The 14,623-nt window shown below is 44.4% G+C and overlaps 1 protein-coding gene across 9 annotated transcripts in view; it reads right to left on the bottom strand.

The window, feature by feature from the left end:
* The window catches only part of atp2b2 (ATPase plasma membrane Ca2+ transporting 2), an 830,803-nt gene that overhangs the window by 331,652 nt on the left and 484,528 nt on the right, over window positions 1–14,623 (bottom strand). The window lies entirely within an intron of this gene.

The raw sequence follows: 14,623 nt of genomic DNA, 5'->3' as shown, positions 1-14,623 counted from the left end.
ATATGATTATGGCTGGTTTTCTATCTCAACTTGTCTTCCCTGTCCACTCCTGTAATAGATCGAGGGCAACTCGAAGTGGCTTGAAACAACAAAGGCCTTATTGCCAAATGATACTGACACAACAAGTTTAGACTAAATTACAATGCCACTGCTCTATTCAAACCCCTGGCCCCAACTGCGAGTCCCTCCTTGACCCGTGGCGCTCGTCCTCCTGCCAATTGGCTCGGCATCCCTTGGGATGATCCAAAGGGTCCTCGACAAGTGTGTGTCCCTTGGAAAGTCTTCCCCCCGCTTCCCAAAACAGCCATACTTCTACAACTCCTTCCTCCCCCGGGAGGCCAAAGACTTGTCTCTCTCAGATTTAAATATACTCAACAGCAGAGCATCCGACTCCTCTGGGGTTGAAAATTCCAGAGATTCACAACCCTCTGAGTGAAGACACTTCTCCTCACACCAGTCTTAAATCATTGACCCTTATCCTGGGACTGTGTTCACCATGTCAGGCCTCTTCAGAATCTTAACCATCTGACTGCATACATTTGTTTGACAAAAATAATTTTTGTTTTGAGGGGCAGCCACTTAAAAATAAATATGTTTATCGAATAAGTTGCTTCAAAGCTATAAGGGAAATCGATGAACTATGTGGGGGCCTGAATACAATAAGAGACAGAGAAAGGGAAAGGAAATGAACAACGCCTCTTTGGTCTTATGCAGATTTATTTTGCCTCATTTCCAGTATTTGACTAGAGGTTTTATTAAAACTGAAAACCAATTATAAAAGGGCAAAAAAAAATTATCAGCTGAACTGTTCCACATCAGTATAGAACGCGCTCCATCCTCGCTGCCTCGCAGTACAGGCTTCAGAAGCGATGTGGAGAAGGGAGGCCAGGATAATAGAGGGGAGGACAGCATGTCAGGATGAACCTCCCCAATTCATTCCTGTTGCTGTGGGTTTTCTCAGGGCTGGGGCGAGAAGCAGATTGGCTTAATTTATTCATTCATTAGTAGGGAAATATTGTGGCACAGTGGTTAGCACTGCTGCCTCACAGCGCCAGGAACCTGGGTTCCATTCCCAACTAAGTCACTGTCAGTGCCGAGTTTGCACATTCTTCCCGTGTCTGTGTGGGTTTCCTCCCAAAGACATGCTGGTTAGTTGCATTGGCTGTGCTAAATTCTCCTCAGTGTACCCGAGTGTTGGAGTGTGGCAACTGGGGGATTTTCACAGTAACTTCATTGCAGTATTAATGTAAGCCTACTTAGATCTTGGAATCCCCACAGTGCAGAAGGAGGCAATTGGCCCATTGAGTCTGCACCAACAACAATTCCACCCAGGCCCTATCCCCATGCAGACTTGATGGGCAGAATGGCCTCCTTCTGCACTGTAGGGATTCTATTCTACTCAAAACTAAATAAAGATACATGAAGGAGTGGTTAGCACTGGTGCCTCACAGCGCCGGGAACCTGTGTTCAATTCTAGCTTTGGGTCACTGTCTGAGGGAAGTCTCTAAGTTCTCCCCTTGGATTTCCTCCGGGTGCTCTGGTTTCGTCCCACAGTCCAAAGATGTGTGGATTAGGTTGAATGGCCATGCTAAATTGACCCTCATGTCAGGGGATTAGCAGGGTAAATACATGAGTATACAGGGAAAGGGCCTGGATGGGATTGTGGTCGGTGTAGACTCGATGGGCCGAATGGTCTCCTTCAGCACTGTAAGGATTCTATGATTCTACGATTCTAACTGCAAACAACAATTTACTTTTACATGATAACTTTAACAAGGAAAAGGATTTCCCATCACACTTCACAAGAGACAGAAAGAAATAACATCAGGAACAATATCTCGGTAAATGATGTTTGATTCAGAGACCATGGGAGCTACAAGCAAAGTTGGCAGCAAATAACATTTTCAGATTTTCCTCATTCTCCCAAGGTGTCGCAATTTCAATTATAAAGAACTCAGAAAAGCTGCTGCAGTTCCAGTCAGTCCCCCAGGCCGCAATTTTCTATGCTGCATTGAATCTTTGAAATAACTCATTAAAAACGGACTCCATCAGCATCTCTCAAATATTCTCACAGATCTTTTTGTATAATTACGTTTGTGAAATCCTCTTCATTAACAGACATATGTGGAGTAAATAAAGGTTCGTTCAGTATCAGGTCACTATTAAATTTTTGGATCAGAAGTCAGGTGGATCACAGACTCTGTGGTATTTAACTGATTCACTTGGCCCACTCCAAATTGAAAAATACTCAAATGTTTTCAGTCCTAAAATTACATCAAACACGTTCAGCATTTTACATAAAATTCCCTTTCAGACAGCAGAATTTACAATTTTTTTTGATTTGACTTAACTTCTTATGTCACACGTATTGGGATGCAGTGAAAAGTATTGTTCATAAGAACATAAGAAATAGGAGCAGGAGTAGGCCATCTAGCCCTTCGAGCCTGCCCCGCCATTCAATAAGATCATGGCTGATCTGTCGTGGCTCAGTTCCACTTTCCCGCCCTCTCCCCATAACCCTTAATCCCCTCTCTTATCAAGAACCCATCAACCTGCTTCTTAAAAATATTTAGCGAGGCAGCCTCCACCACTTCAATGGGCAGAGAATTCCAGAGATTCACCACCCTTTGAGTGAAGAAGTTCCTCCTCAACTCCGTTCTAAACCGCCTCCTCTTTATCTTGAGGCTGTGCCCCCTAGTCCTACTGTCTTTTTTGAGCGGGAAGAGTCTCTCCACCTCTATCCTATCCATCCCATTCATCATCTTATACGTCTCAATGAGATCTCCCCTCATTCTTCTAAACTCTAACGAGTACAAGCCTAGTTTATTCAGCCTCTCCTCATAGCTCAATCCCCTCAACTCCTGTATCAGCCTAGTAAACCTCCTCTGCACTCCCTCCAAGGCCAAAATATCCTTGCGCAGGTGCGGCGCCCAAAACTGCACACAGTACTCCAGCTGCGGCCTCACCAATGCCCTATACAGCTGCAGCAAGACCTCCCTACTTTTATATTCAATCCCCCTCGCTATGAAGGCCAGCATCCCATTCGCCTTCCTGACCACCTGCTGCACCTGCAAGCTGGGTTTTTGCGACTCATGCACAAGGACCCCGAGGTCCCTCTGCACCGTCGCCTGCTGCAGTTTTTCGCCACGTAAGTAATAGTCCTTCCTACCATTCTTCCTATACAGGCAAAGCATACTGTTTCTCGAGTACATTGGGGAAAAGGAAAGGGAAGGGTGCAGAATACAGTGTTACAGTCATAGCTAGAGTGTAGAGAAAGATCAACTTAATATAAGCTAGGTCTATTCAAAAGTCTGATGGCAGCAGGGAAGAAGCTGTTCTTGAAATCGGTCAGTACATGATCTCAGACTTTTGGATCTTTTCCCGACAGAAGAAGGTGGCAGAGAGAATGTCCGGGGTGTGTAGGCTCCTTGATTATGCTGGTTGCTTTGTCGAGGTAGCGAGAAATGTAAAAGGAGTCTGGTTTGCGTGATGGATTGGAGTACATTCACAACCTATTGTAGTTTCTTGCAGTATTGGTCAGAGCAGGAGCCATACCAAGTTGAGATACAACCAGAAAGAATGGTTTCTATAGTGCATCTGTAAAAATTAATAAGGGTCATAGTGGGCATGCCAAATTCTCAAGAAGGTCCAACAGAACAGTGAAATATCTTCAGCTATAACTAGACCTAACACCATGGCATTAAATTCCCCACTTGGGAACTTTTATCAAACAAAGTTTATTTAAGAATATAGTTAACATGTTTGGTAAGAAAATTAGCAATGACTTTTATCAATTACTAACAAAAACAAAACAATTACGATAATGTATAACCCTTAGCAAATACATCTAAAATGTTCCATTCAAACTAAACTGCCTTTGGATAATAAAAAACAGGTTTAACACAGCAAAGACTAATGCTCAAGTCACATTGGAATTGAGCCCTTTGGTTGGAGAATTGAAAATCCAGACTTCTCAGCCATGTAACTTCTAGCAGCCCTCTGCACAACTCAGAACTGTTCAAAGTCAGAACAGCTTCCCAGAACAGCAGGGAGAGATTCTGGTTAAGACACCAACAGCAGATTTTGTACTTCAGGAAGGCTAAAAGTCTTGCTTTCAGCAAACCAGCAGAATTTCCAAAACCAGGGAGAGAGAGAAACACTTCTTTTGACTTGATGTCCCTTCTAAAACTAATCTGCTGCCAGCCAAAATAGAAAATAGAATCATAGAATTTCTACAGTGCAGAAGGAGGCCATTTGGCCCATCAAGTCTACATTGACAACAATCCCACCTAGGCCCTATCCCCATAACTCCACATATTTGCCCTGCTAATCCCTCTAATCTATGCATCTCAAGACACAAAAGGGTAATTTAGCATGGCCAAAGCACCTAACTCACACAACGTTGGACTGTTGGAGGGATCCAAAGGAAACCCACGTAGACACAGGGAAAATGTGCAACTCCACACAGACAGCGACCCAAGCAAGGAATTGAACCCAGGTCCTGAAGTTGAGGTAGCAGTGCTAACCAGTGTACCACCCAATGAAAATGAAACCTTAAAATCATTAGGGTAAAAAATACATGACCTTCCTTTTAACAATGCAGGGTCATAAAACATTCCAGACAAACAATAAACAAACCCCATTTTAAACCACTGAAGGAGCAGTAAAAGGACTTCTCCAGCCAGCTTGGCAACAATGAGAAAAGAATGAAAATATCTGCTTACAACCGCAGAGAGCATGATTTTAAAAAAACTTAAAGGTACACTAACATCACACAATTGAAAGAGAAGGGTGGTGATATAAAAATTCAGGAAGTTGCTGAGAAGCCTTAAAAGACATCTCAAACTCAAGTACCAATATTGGCAAACTGAGAGTTAAGGCGAAACGGGAGGTAGTGGCGTAGTGGGCTTATCACTAGACGAGTAATCCAGAGGTCCAGGTTAATTCTCTGAGGATCCGGGTTCGAATCCCACCATTGCAGCTGGCGGAGTTAAAAGTTTAATGATGAAACCATTGTCGATTGTTGTAAAAACCCATCTGGTTCACTAATGTTCTTCAGGGAAGGAAATCTGCTGTCCTGACCTGGTCTGGCCTACGTGTGACTCCACATCCACAGCAATACCCCCAATGAGGGCAATGAGGGATGGGCAATGATGCCCAGCCAGTGATGCCCACATCCCATGAAAGAACATATAAATAAAAAAAGACGGCTCACAGATGTCAAAGCCCAACAATTAAGTAAAACTGATAAAATTACAAGAAGTACCTTCAAAAAGCTTGAAACACTAAGAATGGAATTCTACTGTCCCACCCACCAAGGGAATTGTAGTGGGCAGGGCACAGGCCATGCAAAAGTCCATTGACCTCAGGTGGGATTGGGCAAACCCTAAATTCTGCCCTAAATCAGTGGCCATCACAAATGCCCTGCTGCTTCTGCGTCCAATGGAATTCCCTTTTCTGGAGCATCCCCATCACTTGACTGGTTGGCAAAATGGTGGTGTGCCACGTTTGCCAACCCCAATTACACGTGTAAAGGAAGTTGCCTGGGTCTCTGCACATCCACAAAATCAGCCCTCAAGACATGCTGTAAAAGTGGACAGGATGAAATGTTGCCCCATGGCAATTTTCATTTCTTTATAAATAACTGTCCCTCCACTCTGTCCTCATACCACAGAGGGAGCAAGTGCGACTCTGAAAACAATGGGGTACGGACACTTGGAGGTTCACTGCTGCCAGTTGTGCTGTTAAATCACCTACACCACAGAATAACAAATTCTTTTATTCAAACTCGATGCACATCCATGCTGACCTTGAAAGCATTTCTTTGCAAAGTGAAAGCAGTTCACCTTTCTTCCACCAAGGATATGGAGATCTATAAAGCGCAGTTCACCAAGGGGCCCCCGAATTCTGCACTCTACTCTTAAATTCATACTAATCGCTGTTACTAACTCAATGAGGTCATCAGCCACCTCCGTGTGTTACAGAGATTGATTCCAAGAGAGCACTTTATATATTTTCTTCCCCCCACAAGATAGGTGGACCGAAGACGGGAGTCTTTCCATAGGTTCCTCAGGTCATGCCTGCATGTTGGAAAAGTGGGACACTGCAGCCTCAAGAACCGGATTCATCTTTTCTTTAGCTGCAATGCAGCAAGATGCTGAACACAGCTAGCACATACATAATAACTCAATGTCCTTTGCAATTTCTCATTAATCATGAAAGGAGCTGAGGGGCTTTTGGGATTCACGCGTTATTGGAGGCTGGCCTCATTAATGTGGAGCTTAAATCAGGTCACTAATGCACAGAAAGAATCTACAAGGTATGACGTATCCTTCAGTAAAAGGTAAATCTATATCTTAAAAACATATCTGCAGGCTAACAGCAAATATACTTCAGAGCTGGGTGGAATTCAGTTGAGAAGGCAAAGCCTCACCACCAGAACTGAAAGTAGTCCTGTTTCAGTGGGTGGTGGTGAATCTGGTGGCCAATTATGAGACCTCCACCAGGGTCTTCAGAGGATGCCAGCCAACCCCCTAAGTGACTGTCCCAATCACAGGGTTGGCAGCTCAGCAGCGCCACCTCTGGCAGTCTCCATTGCTAAGTGGAGGGAGGAGGGAGGAGGGAGGAGAGGGAGCCCTGCAGGCCAGAAGCCCTCTAAGGAAGTTAGATAGGTTGGGAGTGGGCAGGTCTTGGTGATTAGGGGTCATGGAGCACCCATTGCTGCCATGGAGCCTCCTCATCTTAGGGCAGCATGGTGGCACAGTGGTTAGCATTGCTGCCTCACAACGTCAGGGACCCAGGTTCAATTCTGGCTTTGGGTGACCTTCTGTTTGGAGTTTGCACTTTCTCCCTGTCCAAAGCTGTGCAAGTTAGGTGGCTCAGCCATCCCTTAGTGTCAGGGATCTAGCAAGTTAAACAGTGGGGTTAGAGGAATAGAGCCTAGGTGAGACTGTTGTTGGTGTGGGCATGATGGGCTTAATGGCCTCCTTCTGTGCTGTAGGGATTCTATGAATCCATGGATCACGGAAGTGCTGTGGAGCCCACTGGGAGGCCATCAGGTTTCATCTTCAATTAAATGGCTCAATTGGCCTCCCAGAGTGGGGGAGCCGACCAGTCAGGTAGATAGCGGTTTGAGCAGCCAATGTTTACATAAGAACATAAGAAATAGGAGCAGGAGTAGGCCATCTAGCCCTTTGAGCCTGCCCTGCCATTCAATAAGATCATGGCTGATCTGTCGTGGCTCAGTTCCACTTTCCCGCCCTCTCCCCATAACCCTTAATCCCCTCTCTTATCAAAAACCCATCAACCCGCGTCTTAAAAATATTTAGCGAGGCAGCCTCCACCACTTCAACGGGCAGAGAATTCCAGAGATTCACCACCCTTTGAGTGAAGAAGTTCCTCCTCAACTCTGTTCTAAACCGCCCCCCCTTTATCTTGAGGCTGTGCCCCCTAGTCCTACTGTCCTTTCTGAGCGGGAAGAGTCTCTCCACCTCTATCCTATCCATCCCATTCATCATCTTATACGTCTCAATGAGATCTCCCCTCATTCTTCTAAACTCTAACGAGTACAAGCCCAGTTTATTCAGCCTCTCCTCATAGCTCAACCCCCTCAACTCCGGTATCAGCCTAGTAAACCTCCTCTGCACTCCCTCCAAGGCCAAAATATCTTTGCGCAGGTGCGGCGCCCAAAACTGCACACAGTACTCCAGCTGCGGCCTCACCAATGCCCTATACAGCTGCAGCAAGACCTCCCTACTTTTATATTCAATCCCCTTCGCTATGAAGGCCAGCATCCCATTCGCCTTCCTGACCACCTGCTGCACCTGCAGGCTGGGTTTTTGCGACTCATGCACAAGGACCCCGAGGTCCCTCTGCACCGTCGCCTGCTGCAGTTTTTCGCCACGTAAGTAATAGTCCTTCCTACCATTATTCCTACCAAAGTGGACCACCTCACACTTGCCAACATTAAATTCCATTTGCCATTTCCTGGCCCATTCGCCCAGCCTATCTAGTTCCTTCTGCAGACTCTCCACACCCTCCGCACAATTTGCCGTTCCCCCAATCTTGGTGTCATCAGCAAATTTCGACACCCTACACTCGGTTCCCTCCTCCAGATCATCTATATAAATGGTAAAAAGCTGAGGCCCCAGCACCGACCCCAATTGTCATTGACAGGGAAGCCCAGCAGATCACGGCAAAAGACAAAGCTGAGGCATTTGGAAACACCTTTAGCCAGAAAGGCATGATTCATTTTGATCTCTTCAAGGGCCCCAGCATCAAAAATATACCTTTAGCCAATTCGATTCACTTCACAGGTACCAAAGACAAAAAATCGTTGGGCCGTGACCACATCCCAGCTGTCGTAGTGAAGATCTGTGCTCCAGAAATAGCCACACTCTTAGCCAAGTTGTTCCAATATAGCTTCAACATTTACCTGACAATGTGAAATATTTTCATCCATTACCAGGATGTTGCCTGGTATGGTGGAAATGTCTTATGAGGAAAGGCTGAGGGACTTGAGGTTGTTTTCGTTAGAGAGAAGAAGGTTAAGAGGTGACTTAATTGAGGCATACAAGATGATCAGAGGATTAGATAGGATGGACAGTGAGAGCCTTTTCCCTCAGATGGTGATGACTAATACGATGGGACATAGCTTTAAATTGAGGGGTGATAAACATAGGACGGATGTCAGAGGTAGGTTCTTTACTCAGAGGGTAGTAAGGGCGTGGAATGCCCTGCCTGCAGCAGTTGTGGACTCGTCAACTTTAAGGGCGTTCAAATGGTCAGTGGATAGACATATTGATAATATTGGAATAGTTTAGGTTAGAGGGTCATTAGATTGGTTCCGCTGGTCGGTGCAACATCGAGGGCCAAAGGGCCTGTACTGCACTGTAATGTTCTATGTTCTAAATATTGCTCAGTCAAGTCTCATCCACAAAAAAAGGGACAAATTCAATTATTACGGCATTAGTCAACTCACCAACATCTCCAAAGTGATGGAAGTTGTCACTGACAGCACTCTCAAGTGTCACGTACTCAACAATAACCTGTTCACCAATGATCAGTTTGAGTTCCACCACAGCCACTCGGATGGCCTGGATGACAGCAGCTCCGTCTACATCAAAAAACTCAACACCATCCAGGACAAAGCAGCCCCCTTGATTGGTACTCCTTCCACAAATATTCACTCGTTCCATCACTGATACACAGTAGGAGCAGAATGTATCATCTACAAGATGCGCTGCAGTGACTCAAAGCCTCTTTAAACAGCACCTTCCGAAACAGCAAACTGTAAGGGCAGCATAGTGGAACAGTGATTCGATTCCTGGCTTGGGTCATCATCTGTGTGGAGTTTGCACATTCTCCCCATGTCTACGTGGGTTTCCTCCAAGTGCTCCGATTTCCTCCCACAGTCCAAAAATGGTGGTTAGGTGGATTGGCCATGGTAAATTGACCCTGGTGTTGGGGAATATATGGGGGGTTATGGGAATAGGGCCTGGGTTGGATTGTGGTTGCTACAGACTCGGTGGGCCGAATGGCCTCCTTCTGTACTGTAGGGATTCGACGAAAATCTACCACCTGTCAGGACTATGGCAACAGATGGATGGGAACACCGCCAGCTGATCATTCCCTTTCAAGCCACACACCAACCCGACTTGAAGTTTTATTGCTTTTTTTTTACTGCCACAGGGGCATAATCCCGGAACTCCCTCCCTAACAGCACTGTGTGTGTATCTACACCACATGGACAGTGGTGGTTCAAGATGGCAGCTCACCGTTATCTTTGCAAGAGCAGTTAAGGATGACCCTAGCCAGCGATATATTCATCCCATGAATGAATAAAAACAATGAGAAAGCACTAATTAAAATTCCAATGATTAATTTATTACCTGCCCCGTTCCATTACTTAATGCACTGTTGAACCTCATATAGAATTGAGATCACTTAGAATCGGAACTGAGTACTCCACTTAAGCAAAATAATGCCGCAGAAATCTTTTCACGAATTAAAAAGGACATTGTCCTTATTTATTGTCTAGGGTTACAAATTCATCTGCAGTAACATGTTAGCACTGGTATAATAACAATGACATGTCAGGTTAACATAGTCTAGTAATTAGATTTGATGTATTGTGCCTAAAGAGCCACCATCTTCTATTTCATTATCAGCATTTGTCATTTGGAAACAGGGAAGAAAACCGTTAGCATTACCTAAACTGAAAGGTCATTTACTTCTCAAGTTGCTCGTTGGGTATTGTAGAAAGGTAGATTATTTACCAAAGTTAAAGCTGCAATAGTTCTTCAAACAAAAGCTCGTGCATATACCACAGATCCAGTTTCACAGCCCTTGTGAACATTTGGACATATTATTCAGAGCATGGACTTTTCTGCTTTAGAGTCTATTCCTAGGTTTGTGTGAGACCTCTTAATGTCCTCACAAAATGGGAAAGTGAAATTGCTATTACTAAAAAATTGTGGCAGAATTTGACTTCTAATAATAGAGTATTCAAGTAAGCCAAGATCACACATAGTGCATACACTGCAGGATTCTTCATAGTGCTGCCAGTAAAAGGCAAACTTCTTATACTAACTGTTATAAAGATTTCATGTCAAACCTTTTCTTTGTGACCAACTTGAATTTAATTACTTTTTTACTACGCCATTGCTCTCTGATACAATAGCAAAACTGTCAACTTGATGGTAGATGGACAGCAGGAAGTATATTAATCAGATTTCCACAGCCATGGTCCTGAGATCTTGTGACCTGATTTTCTGCTTTGCATTTTTCAATGGTACAAAGGAGTTGATCTCTGAATACTTCCATCCTGGGACATTATATCTGTGATCGTAGGGGAGGCGAGGGATGGACCAGTGGTATTACCCTTAGACAATTAATCCAGAAACTCAGCTAATATTCTGGGGATCCAGGTTCAAATCCCGCCAAGGCAGATAGAATCATAGAATCCTACAGTGCAGGAGGCCATTCGGCGCATCAAGTCTGCACTGACCACAATCCCTTTCAGGGCCTATCCCCACAACCCAATGCATTTACCCTAGCTAGTCCCCCTGACACCAAGGGGCAACTTACATGGCCAATCCACCTAATCCACCCACACATCTTTGGACTGGGGCAGGAAACCTGAGCACTCGGAGGAAACCCACGCAGACACGGGGAGAGTGTGCAATCTCCACACAGACAGTGCAACAAGCAGGGAAATCAAACCCAGGTCCCTGACTCAGTGAGGCAGCAGTGCTAACCACCGTGCCGCCCCAGAGGTGGAATTTGAATTCAATTTTTAAAAAAGTCTGAAATTAAGAATCTACTGATGACTGTGAAACTATTGTTCACTAATGTCTTTTAGGGAAGGAAATCTGCCGTCCTTTCCTGGTCTGGCCTACATGCAACTCCAGAGCCACTGTGACGTGGTTGACTCTCAACCTCCATCTGAAATGGCCTAGTAAGCCACTCAGTTAAAGTGCAACTGGGGTTGGGCAATAAATGCTGGCCAGCCAGCGACATACGTGTCCCACAAATGAATAAAACAAAATTTAATGAAAACCGAATTGGTTGGATGCGTTGTTGTGCAACTCTGCCAAACTACTCTTTGCTCTTGCTAACAATTACTCACCATACACTCCCTCTTCATTTTTGCATTAGTTGCAGATGAGCCTTACAATGGGACAGTTTGCTGCTTGATAGACCAGTGCTCCCCAGGCAATCATCCCTTCTAAATTAGCACATTTCAGTATTGCCAAGGGTTACTTCTGTCCAAAGGCATTTGAATCCAAGTGATGGCAGTGAGAAACTGCCAGCTCATGTTTGGAATATTGGGCACCACTTGCCACCATCTGTGCCCCGGTTCTGCTGAAAGATATCGCAGCCACAGATTGATACAACTTGCATTTTGAATGTCATACATCATCTCAGAGTGCTTAAAGGAGCATTTTAAAGCCCCATTTATCACCAGCCTTATTCAGAAATTATTTACAAGTAGCAAGAAATGCCAGGAATTCATTAAGCTGCAACACCTTGAGAAAAACAGTCATAAAGGCCACAAAAATATAACTGCGAGCATAAATAACAGATTTGCTAACAAACATTGTCACTCCTTTTTGTCATTGGAGGAAAAAGAAAATGGATTCAATTCTCCTGCAGTGCACAGTAGCAGCGTGGCGAGACTTCCACCCATCGCTTATCTCTTTCCCAAAGTTGACCAACATCCCTTGGTTGGTAGAGAGGGAGGCAGGCAATGCCTCATTGTATTTCTCCTCATCTCTGTTTTACATGGGGTGACTCCTTACTATGCTTTCTGGCCCTAGACTCTCCCACAAGGAGGACGGGGCGCAGCGGAAACAACCTCTCATTCACCTACACTGTTTTTCCATCCCTTCCCCTGGGGACATTTCCCATTGCTGCCCATGGCCTCCTGAATAACCTTTCAGCATGCTGGTCATTCAAAGCAGTTTTACTTGGGGTTGACACAAATGAGAAGCGCTGTCACCTCAGCCCTGCTCCTCCCCACCCCCAAAGCTGCACATGAGGGGACAGTGGTTGCAGCAGGAGGGGAGGGAAATCCAGTTCACATAGCAATGCAGCAGTCGGCTTCAACCCCTAGATCTTGCATTATCCTCTGCTGTTGTCTTTCCATCATCAGGAGGGATTGTGACGATGAATCCAGCCCAGCACCATGAATAAAAACATTTTCAATTAAAAGAGATTCCCTTTGCTGGTTTCTCACGCTGACGGAATATTATTCTGTTTTACATAAGTCAATTGAGCTTGAAGGCCAATGAATATTGTGTAATGGAACTACAAATCCTGCACACAAGCAGGCAGCTTCTTACAATGTCCTTGGTTTGTCCTTGAGTATACAGAATACAATGGTGACCAGCACTGCCACAATATTTATTTCGCTGGCAGAAAATTATGTTGACTGACATGCCATTAAAAGTAAAAGAGTTCTTTGCTCTAGGGACAGTGGGAAGGTCCCAGGCCTGCTACTGCTGAACAGAGCTGAATGACAGCAACCCGAGATATCGCTGCTCTGTTATTCCAGGTTTATATATGCGTTCTGCAGGTAGTTTGCTTTTGCTCGAGATTCTCATTTCTAAGCAGTCTTCTGATAGGGGTTCTCTCTCGAGTTCTTGACTTATCAAAGAATCCCGACAGTGCAGAAGGAGGCCATTCAACCCATCGAGTCAGCACCGACAACAAGCCTATCCCCATAACTCCATGCATTTACCCTAGCTAGACCCCTGATACTAAGGGTCAATTTAGCATGGCCAATCCACCTAATCTGTGCATCTTTGGACTGTGGGAGGAAAGCCATGCAGACACAGGGAAAATGTGCAGACCACCTTCTTAAACAAGCAGACGAAACACTTCACAACATTCGTTAGTAATAATGCACAGTGAATATTCAGCCTGAATAATATAAATGAATGAACTAATAATATTGTTAATGCAGCAGCACGGTGGCACAGTGGTTAGCACTGCTGCCTCACAGCGCCAAAGACCCGGGTTTGATTTCCGGCTTGGGTCACTGTCTGTGCATTCTCCCTGTGTCAGCGTGGGTTTTCTCTGGATGCTCTGGTTTCCTCCCACAGTCCAAAGATGTGCTGGTTAGTTGCACTGGTCATGCTAAATTCTCCCTCTGTGCACCTGAACAGATGCCAGCGTGTGGTGACCAGGAGATTTTCATAGTAACTTCATTGCAGTGTTCGATTTGATTTGATTTATTATTGTCACATGCATTAGCATAGTGAAAAGTATTGTTTCTTGCGCACCATACAGACAAAGCATATTGCTCATAGAGAAGAAAATAAGAGAGTGCAGAATGTAGTGTTACAGTCATAGTTAGGGTGCAGAGAAAGATTAACTTAATGTAAGGTAGGCCCATTCAGAAGTCTGATGGCAGCAGGGAAGAAGCTGTTCTTGAATTGGTTGGTATGTGACCTCAGACTTTCGCATCTTTTTCCCAATGGAAGAAAGTGGAAGAGAGAATGTCTGGAATGCATGCGGTCCTTAATTATGCTGGTTGCTTTGCTGTTAACGTACATTGTGTTTTCTTTATCCATTCATGGGATATGGGTGTCACTGGCTGGCCAGCATTTATCGCCCATCCCTAGTTGCCCTTGAGAAGGTGGTAAGCTGCCTTCCTGAATCGCTGCGTTAATGTAGGCCTACTTGTGACACTAATAAATAACCTCTAAACTTTAAAAATAATTGGTGTAGCTGATGATAGTTTTGTATCCGATCCATACTTCAGTTGTGTGTTACTTTAAGGACTGCAGCAATTAGTATAAATCAAAGCAAAACAATTAGCATAACTTGAAAAGGTAAATCTCACATATAAGAGAGACGCAAACTATGAGGCAGAATCAGATGCAGTATAAAACGGGAGATTATTACAAATCGAAACAGGGAATGTCAATAATGGAAGAGTTTGTAGGTGAGAAAAACAGTATTATAAGGATTATTGAATAGCATTATTTTACTTTCACAAATAAAGATGAATGGATTAAGTTATGGTGAAGCTCCAGTTATCCTAATTTAATTATTGGCTACATCACATTAGGTTTATCAAAGATTTGCAATTTTACTTTGAGAAAATGATTTTACT

Source organism: Carcharhinus amblyrhynchos, chromosome 3 (assembly GCF_965287045.1).
Source record: "Carcharhinus amblyrhynchos chromosome 3, sCarAmb.v2.hapA, whole genome shotgun sequence".
Classification (NCBI taxonomy): Eukaryota; Metazoa; Chordata; class Chondrichthyes; order Carcharhiniformes; family Carcharhinidae; genus Carcharhinus; species Carcharhinus amblyrhynchos.
Note: the sequence above shows the minus strand (reverse complement) of the source record. Positions and strands in the feature narration are given on the sequence as shown.